Source organism: Lathyrus oleraceus, chromosome 2 (genome assembly GCF_024323335.1).
Source record: "Lathyrus oleraceus cultivar Zhongwan6 chromosome 2, CAAS_Psat_ZW6_1.0, whole genome shotgun sequence".
NCBI classification, from domain to species: domain Eukaryota; kingdom Viridiplantae; phylum Streptophyta; class Magnoliopsida; order Fabales; family Fabaceae; genus Lathyrus; species Lathyrus oleraceus.
In genome coordinates, this window is record NC_066580.1 from 456,335,187 (window position 1) to 456,343,952 (window position 8,766).

The following is an 8,766-nucleotide window of genomic DNA, read 5'->3' on the forward strand; positions in this document are numbered from 1 at the left end:
AGGTAAAGAAGCTGCATTTCCTTCAGTTCGCGTCGCGATCCATGTTGGCGCCGCGAACCCTGCGAAGACAGCAAGCCTTTTAATTAGTTTGGGCCACTTGTTATGTTTGGAGCCTAACTTAAGTGTGACATTTTTAGAACATTTTGAGATCACTTTTCTGTTTGAGACCAAAAGGAGATTATTAGAGAAAGAATGAACTTTTTAACCACACAATGGGAGAAAAGGAGAGATTATCATAAGTTTTGTAAGAGCAATCTAGAGGCCATCTTTTGTATCCATTCCATTTGTTTTGCTGTCAAACATGGTGATGAGGAGCTAAACTCCACTTTGTCAAGATTTGAGGTAGTAGCTATCCCTTATTGATTATGTATTCCTATTAACTCTTGTATGTGACAATTGATTATTGATGTATGGATTGATACTTTCACCCTATTTTGAATATTCAGATTTGAGTTATTGTTGAGAAAGGTTGTTCAAATCTTGACTTAAAGTATGCTTTCAAGTAGTGAATAAATTGTAGAAATAGATTTATACACTACTTTTCTTTTGTATCAAACATTAAAGATTGTTATATTAATAGTTAGATGGAGAAATCGTCTAAAGATTAATATAGTGATTATCACAATCTCATTTAGAAATAAATGTTATTGAGAGGATACTTGAATATTATCAATAATTTTGAGTCCATATAGTTGTCACTTGGGAAACATAAGAAATTGGGATAGTGAACTCCAATCTTGGCAAGCCTTTTATATTTGATTTAAAACTAATTTCATTGTCTTAGTGTCATTTTAATTAAGAGATAACAATTCACTCAAAAACAACTTGGTTACTTTTCAAACTTACAAAAATTGAGATTATAGAACCGGAAATATACTTTTCAACAAATTGGCGTCGTTGTCGGGGATTGGTGTTCTATATTGCAAGCATTGCAATAATTCATCATTCTAAGTTTTTTTTTTATTTTACTACTATCACTCTTGTGTTTCACTTGGTTTGTTAGTTTTGTAGATTCTAGTGCATGTGAGGAAAGGCTACCGAGGAGCAATTTCAATTCGATCCCGAAATTGAAAGAACACTTCGAAAGCTCAATAGCAAAACACGAAGAAGAAGGAAACTAGCCGAAGAGAGGAAACGGAGAGAAGAAGCATCTACTTCTTCACTTGTTCAAATTGAAGAAGTGGGTGTAGAAACTTTTGAAGGAAACATGGCGGGTGAAGTTCCCACTGAAATGTTCGCCAATAGTCCAAGGCGGAATGCCCAATTTGCTCGTGGTGGAAGGAACACGGAGATGAAAACCGGAATCCTCCAACTCCTTTATGCAAATCCATTCACCGGAATGGACCATGAAGATCCATATACCCATCTCACCAAATTCTATGAGATTGCGGGTTCTACGGGAATAGAGGAAGCGGGTGAAGAAGCATTATTCAAGAGAATGTTCCCACATTCCTTAGCGGGGAAGGCAAAAGAGTGGTATCTTGATCAATCACCAAGAGTGATGACGGATTGGAATTTATTATAAGAAAAGTTTCTAGAAAGATATTTTCCTCAATCTCGATTCATGGAAGCCAAAACGGCTATTGCAGTATTCAATCAAGGGAGCAACGAGTCTCTAAACGAGGCTTGGGAAAGATTCAAGTCAATGTTGAGAAAATGCAAAGGCCATGGTTTTGATGAACTCACTCAAATCCATATTTTTCTAAATGGGCTCCAACTGCATCATAAGACACTTTTGGATGCTACCGCGGGTGGCTCTCTTATGTCAAAGAACACGGAAGAGGCGACAATCATTATTGACCGGATGGCACTCAATGATCGTCAAAGTCAACATGATCATATTCCTTCACAAAGGAAACCAGAAGTTCTTGAATTAAATACCAATGATGTTATTCTTGCCCAAAACAAGTTACTTTCTCAACAAGTGGAGTTACTCACTCAACAAATGTCCAAACTTCCACAATAAATGAAGGAAATTCAAGGATCTCAAGCTAGACATCAAGTGGCATGTTGTGAACTATGTCAAGGAGATCATCTCACCGGTTATTGCCCTCCATTGGAAGAAGCGAGTTATGTGAACAACCAAAATCAAGGTTATCAAAGGCAACCTCCACATCACAACAACTCATATCAAAGGAACAACCAAGGCTATCAACAATCAAGATTCAACAACCAAACTTTTCAGCAACAAAGTCCATATCAAAGTCCAAATTCTAAGTCCAACAATCGCAAGGCGGAAGTTCAAAGCTAGAAGATACTCTCACACAATTCATGCAAGCCTCCATGGCAAACCAAAAGAGCAATGAGGCAGCTATAAAAAATTTGGAGAATCAAGTAGGCCAACTTGCGAAGCAATTGTCGGAACAACAAGCGGGTTCTTCTTTCTCCGCCAACACTCAAACCAATCCGAAGGAGCATTGTAAAGCAATTGTTACTAGAAGCGGTAGAGAGGTGACGAGTGGAAGAAGTGAGGAGGTTGCAGTAGAGGATGATATGAATGTCGTAACTGAAAATGAAGAGAACGAAGTGGTGGTGGAATATGAAAAGAAAAAAGAGGAAAAAACTTCTCAGGTCGCGCCGCGAAATGAACATGTTCAGAATGGTTCAGCTGAACAGAAGGTTGAAGCATGTGAGAATGAAGAATCAAAGGCAATAAAGAAGAAAAAAGGAGATAAAGGAGTGAGTGTTATTCCAGCTCAACATCTACCTTACCCGCACGCACCATCAAAGAAGGAGAATGCTAGACACTATGCACGGTTTATGGATATATTTAAGCAACTTCAAATAAATATTCCATTTGCCGAAGCATTAGAGAAAATGCCAAAGTATGTGAAGTTCATGGAGGATATTCTCACAAAGAAGAAGAGATATGTGGAAGACGAGACAATCTTGCTTGATGCACGTTGTAGCGCCATAATCCAAAAAACTCTCCCAATGAAGGAATCTGATCCGGGCCGAGTCATTTTACCGGTGACCATTGGAGGCACTTACATTGGCAATGGTTTGGTCGATTTGGGATCTAGCATCAATTTAATTCCCTTATCCATTGTTAAAAGATTGGGGAATGTTGAGATGAAATCTACGAGGATGACTTTGCAACTAGCCGATAAGTCTACCACTTCACCATATGGAGTTGCTCAAGATATGCTAGTAAAGGTGGACAAATTCTTGTTTCCGGTAGATTTTGTGGTAGTAGACATGGATGAGGATCGTGATGTTCCTCTAATTCTTGGAAAACCATTTATGAAAATAGCCCGAATGATGATCGACATTGATAATGGACTCATGAAAGTAAGAGTGCAAAATGAAGAGGTAACTTTCAATCTTTTTGAAGCCATGAAGCACTCTAACGATAAGCATGGCTCTTTCCGAATCGATGCCACCGAGGAGGAAATCGTGGAGGTTGCATATCAAGTTCATCTTTCTAATCCGAGAGATCTCTTATAGGAGCTTACAATGTTTTAACCGAAAATGAAGAAAAAGAAATTGAAGCATTTTTGGATGAATTGGAGTCTTGCGGAGAGATTGCTTATCATGAGGAGAAAAATGAGGACTTGGATGTGAAAAAGAAAGTGGAAGACCCAAAGTTAGAGTTAAAGATGCTACCTCCACACTTGAAATATATGTTCCTTGGTGATGATTTCACTAAACCGGTGATCATTAGCAATGCCTTGTCCACAAAAGAGGAGCATAAGTTGATACAAGTGCTGAAAAAGAATGAAGGTACAATAGGGTGGGTATTATCCGATTTAAAGGGTATTAGTCCGGCTTATTGCATGCATAAGATCATGATGAAAGAAAATTACAAGCCCGTTGAACAACCTCAAAGGCGCTTAAATCCATCAATGAAGGAAGTGGTGAGAAAAGAAGTTGTCAAGCTATTGGAGGCCGGAATGATTTATCCTATCTCCGATAGTGAATGGGTGAGTCCGATGCAAGTAGTCCCAAAGAAGGGTGGTATGACGATTGTTAAAAATGATAAAAATGAGTTGATTCCAACTAGAACGATAACCGGATGGAGGATGTGCATTGACTATAGGAGGCTAAATCAAGCTACAAGGAAAGATCACTTCCCGCTACCTTTCATGGACCAAATGTTGGAAAGGTTGGCCGGCAAGAATTTATATTGTTTCTTAGATGGTTATTCGGGTTACAACCAAATTTCGGTCAATCCGGAGGATCATGAGAAAACGACTTTTACATGTCCTTTCGGCATTTTTGCTTACCGAAGAATGCCTTTTGGATTATGTAATGCACTGACAACATTTCAACGGTGTATGCAAGCAATATTCTCGGATTTGATCGAAGAGTGCATTGAGGTGTTTATGGATGACTTTTCCGTTTATGGGTCATCCTTTAACTTATGCTTGAAAAATCTTGATGTGGTTTTGGAAAGATGTGTGGAAACAAATTTAGTGCTCAATTAGGAGAAATGCAATTTTATGGTCACCGAAGGTGTTGTTCTTGGTCACAAAATCTCTTCCGAAGGGCTAGAAGTTGATAGAGCAAAGGTGGAAGTCATTGAAAAACTACCACCTACAACAAACATCAAAGGAGTAAGAAGCTTTCTTGGACATGTCGGATTCTATCGAAGATTCATCAAAGACTTCTCAAAGATAGCAAAGCCCTTGAGTAATTTGCTCAACAAAGGTACACAATTTCTCTTTGATGAGTCGTGTCTAAAAGCATTCCATGAGTTAAAAGAAAAGTTAGTCACCGCACCCATAATCGTTGCACCCAATTGGACACTTGATTTTGAACTTATGTGTGATGCAAGCGATTATGCGGTTGGTGCGGTTTTGGGTCAAAGAAGAGCTAAAAAATTTCATGTCATCCACTATGCTAGTAAAGTTTTAAATGAGGCACAAGTTAATTATACGACAACCGAAAAGGAGTTACTAGCTATAGTGTATGCATTGGAAAAATTTAGAGCTTATTTGATCGGGTTCAAAGTTGTATTTTACACCGACCATTCGGTAATCAAGTATCTGCTAACCAAGCCGGATTCCAAACAAAGACTGATTCGTTGGATTTTGTTATTACAAGAATTTGATTTGGAAATCCGGGATAAAAAGGGTTCCGAAAAGTTGGTAGCGGATCATTTGTCCCGATTGGTTAATGTGGAAATTACAAATAAAGAAGAAGAAGTGAGGGAAGAATTTCCGAATGAAAAGCTTTATGCGATTCAAGTGAGGCCTTGGTTTGCCGATTTTGCTAATTATAAGGCAACCGGTTTGACACCGGAAGACCTCACTAGTAATCAAAGAAAGAAATTTTTAGCGGATGCAAAGTACTATGTGTGGGATGACCCGTATTTGTTCCAAAGCGAGCGTGGACAACATTTTAAGAAGGTGTGTGACACTTGAAGAGTCAAAAGATATCCTTTGGCATTGTTATAACTCTCCGTATGGAGGTCATTATAGCGGTTTGGAACAGCCACTAAAGTCCTCCAAGCGGGATTTTATTGGCCGTCTGCGTTTAAAGACGCACATGAACATGCAAAGAATTATGACACATGCCAAAGAAGCGGAGGGATAGGCAAACGAGATGAAATGCCCCTAACCAACATGTTGGAAGTGGAAGTCTTTGATTGTTGGGGCATTGATTTTGTTGGCCCATTTCCCTCTTCTTTCTCTAATGAGTATATTCTTGTAGTCGTTGACTATGTGTCAAAGTGGGTGGAAGCAATTGCTTCACCTAAGGCCGACTCCAAAACCGTGATAAGATTTCTAAAGAAAAACATATTTTCACGTTTTGGTGTGCCTAGGGTGTTAGTAAGCGACGGGGGATCACATTTTTGCAACACACCCTTGGAAAAAGTCTTGGAACATTATGGTGTAAAGCATAAAGTGACTACTCCTTACCATCCACAAGCAAATGGTCAAACGGAAGTGTCAAATAGAGAAGTAAAAAGGATACTTGAAAAAACTGTTTCGAGCTCAAGAAAAGTTTGGTCTTCAAAATTGGATGAAGCTTTGTGGGCGTATCGTACCGCCTACAAAGCTCCTATTGGACTAACCCCGTTTCAGATGGTTTATGGGAAGACTTGTCATCTCCCGGTAGAGATGGAACATAGAGCACTTTGGGCTCTTAAATTCTTGAACTTTGACTCCACTCTAGCCGGTGAGAAAAGAAAAGAACAACTCCATGAATTGGAGAAATTAAGGAACAATATTTACCACTCAAACAAGCTTTATAAGGAGAAGGTGAAAGCATACCATGATGGAAAGGTCCGTCACAAGGAGTTCAGAGTTGAACAAATGGTGCTCCTTTTTAATTCAAGACTCAAGTTGTTTCCGGGTAAGTTGAAGTCCAAATGGTCGGGATCGTTTATAGTGAAAGAGGTGCGAGATTATGGAGCCATTGTGGTTGAGGACCCAAAGTCAAAAGAGAGCTAGACTGCGAACGGGCAGAGATTAAAAGTCTACCATGGTGGAGAAGTAAACCGAGATGTCTATGTCGTTTCGCACGCCGAACCGTGAAGTGCCGCCGAACCGTCGAGCTCAAACGACGTTAAACAAAGCGCTTGTTGGGAGGAAACCCAACTTCGTAAGCCTTCATTTCATTTTTTGTTACTTCATTTGTGTAATGTATTTTGCTTTGTTTTTGAGATTATAATGGAGGTCAGTCCAATTTCCAAAAAAATTAGAAAATTCGTTCAGTTCGCCCCGCGAACAGCTTTCGCCCCGCGAACTGAATGAAAAGTTAATTCCCCTGTTTTTGTGTGATATTCTAGAAGTTGGAAAACCTTCAGTTCGCGCCGTGAACCAAGTTGGCCCCGCGAACTGAGCGGAACAGACCCCTTTTATTTTTTGTTTTTTGTTTCCTTTATATTTTTTTATAACTTCATCCCTCTCTCTTCACCACTTTCACAACACACTATCTCACTCCCAAACTCAAACCTAACAATCTTAACCCTCTCAATCTCAATAATCCCACCTTTTGCAAGAATCATTTCAATCTCTTTCTCTCATCAAGGTACGTTTACTCTTTTTCCTCTTTCCTTCTTTACTCTCTCATCAAGGTGAATTAAGGTAATTGTTAGAGGATAATTTTTTTTTGAAACTCACTTTGCATGTGTAGAGATTCTTCAAATTAGGACAGGTTAAAAGTTTGTGGTATAAATTTTGAAAAGATTTGAGCAGTAGGAAAGATCCTATGGCTGCTGGTTTTTCTGGGTTTCGCAGAGATCGCATCGCGATTTGGCCTTCGCGCCGCGAACTGGAAGAATTTCAGCACTTCTTTTTTTGTTGTTACGTGTGCTGACTTAAGTCTTGGCTGTTGTGTGGTTGCTTTGTGGTTTTCTTGCAGATGTCTAAGCGCACAAAAACAGTAAGCTCCGGTCCCTCAAGGTCCGTGCGGAGATTCATTAGTAATGAGCATGAGGAGAGGTTTGAAAAGCTGATCAAAAGAACCATCCAGCCAGAGAGGTTCATTCGTTTGTCACCAGGTGGCAACTATAGGAAGATTGTGGCAAATTTTGAAAAGAGAAAGTGGGGAAAATTTTGTGAGCCGGAAGCGGAAATCAATTACGACATTGTGTGTGAATTTTACGCCAATGCTCTTCAATTGGAAGAAGGTGTAGCATACCACTATCAAACTAGGGTGAGGGGGAAGATCATCGCTTTCAATAGGGATGCAATCAATACTTATTTGGGTCATCCTCTCACCTTGGCGGATAACATGCAGTGTGAATACCGTGCTAAAGAGACCGCAAATGATTGGGATCTTGCTGTTGTTAGTGCTCACCTTTGCCTTGAGGGGAAGGATGTATGACTTGAACGATCAAGGATTTCCAAAATCTTGGAAGAGGGAAAACCTTAATTTGGAAGCTCGGGATTATTTGGTTCTTTTGTTGAACAACATTCGGCCGTGGAGCCATAATACCATAATTCCACTCGATGTCGGCTGCCTTTTGTATTACATTATGATTGGGAAATCGGTGGATGTGGCATCTATCGTCGCGGGGGAGATGAGAAAAGTGGCAACTAGCGGGACAAAGTTCGGAGGGAAAGTCGGTGTGCTCATGTATCCGGGGTTGATTATGGGGCTTTGCCGAAGGGCAAATGTGCCTATTCCGGATGAGGTGCACCTTTCTATAACCAGTGTGATTAATGATGTGTTTTTAAATAGGTTCTGCCAAAGTCAGATGGATAGAGCTGAGGGAGCATGCACTTCTTCATCTAGGCCTCGCGCTCGCGGTGCACTAGTTTTTGATCAGATGGCGTTTACCACTTACTACTGTGAAAACTTTGAGGCTTCTAGGAGGTCTCAATCATTCTTATTTGATGCCATGCAACAGCAGTTTCATAACACATTCTTAGCACCCGAAGCCCGCACTTTTCCGACTCAGGCGGAGTACGCATCTTATTCTAATTAGCCTGAAGGCAGGCCAGCATTCATGGGGGGTGTAGGAGGTAGTGGTCAAGCTAGTGGTGCAGGTCATGATGAAGACATGGAAGATGACATTGGGTCCGTGGGCGGTGGTGTTGATGAGGAGGATTGAAGACCTTGATTTAGGTAGTATTAGATTTTTTTTATTTGTAAGTTTTTTTTATTATTATTGTTTTTGTGTTTTTAATTATGGTTGTACTTTTGGTGGCTCTCGTTTCATCGTGAACTTTTGTTTTGTTAATTGCATGTATCTTTATTGTGAAGTCTAATTGTGTGTTTCTATGAACTTTGGTATGCCTCACTTTTTTTGTTTAATTGTTCTCGTTCTTGAGTTAAGCTTGAAGGAACCAAGTGATGCTTGCAAGGAAGGAA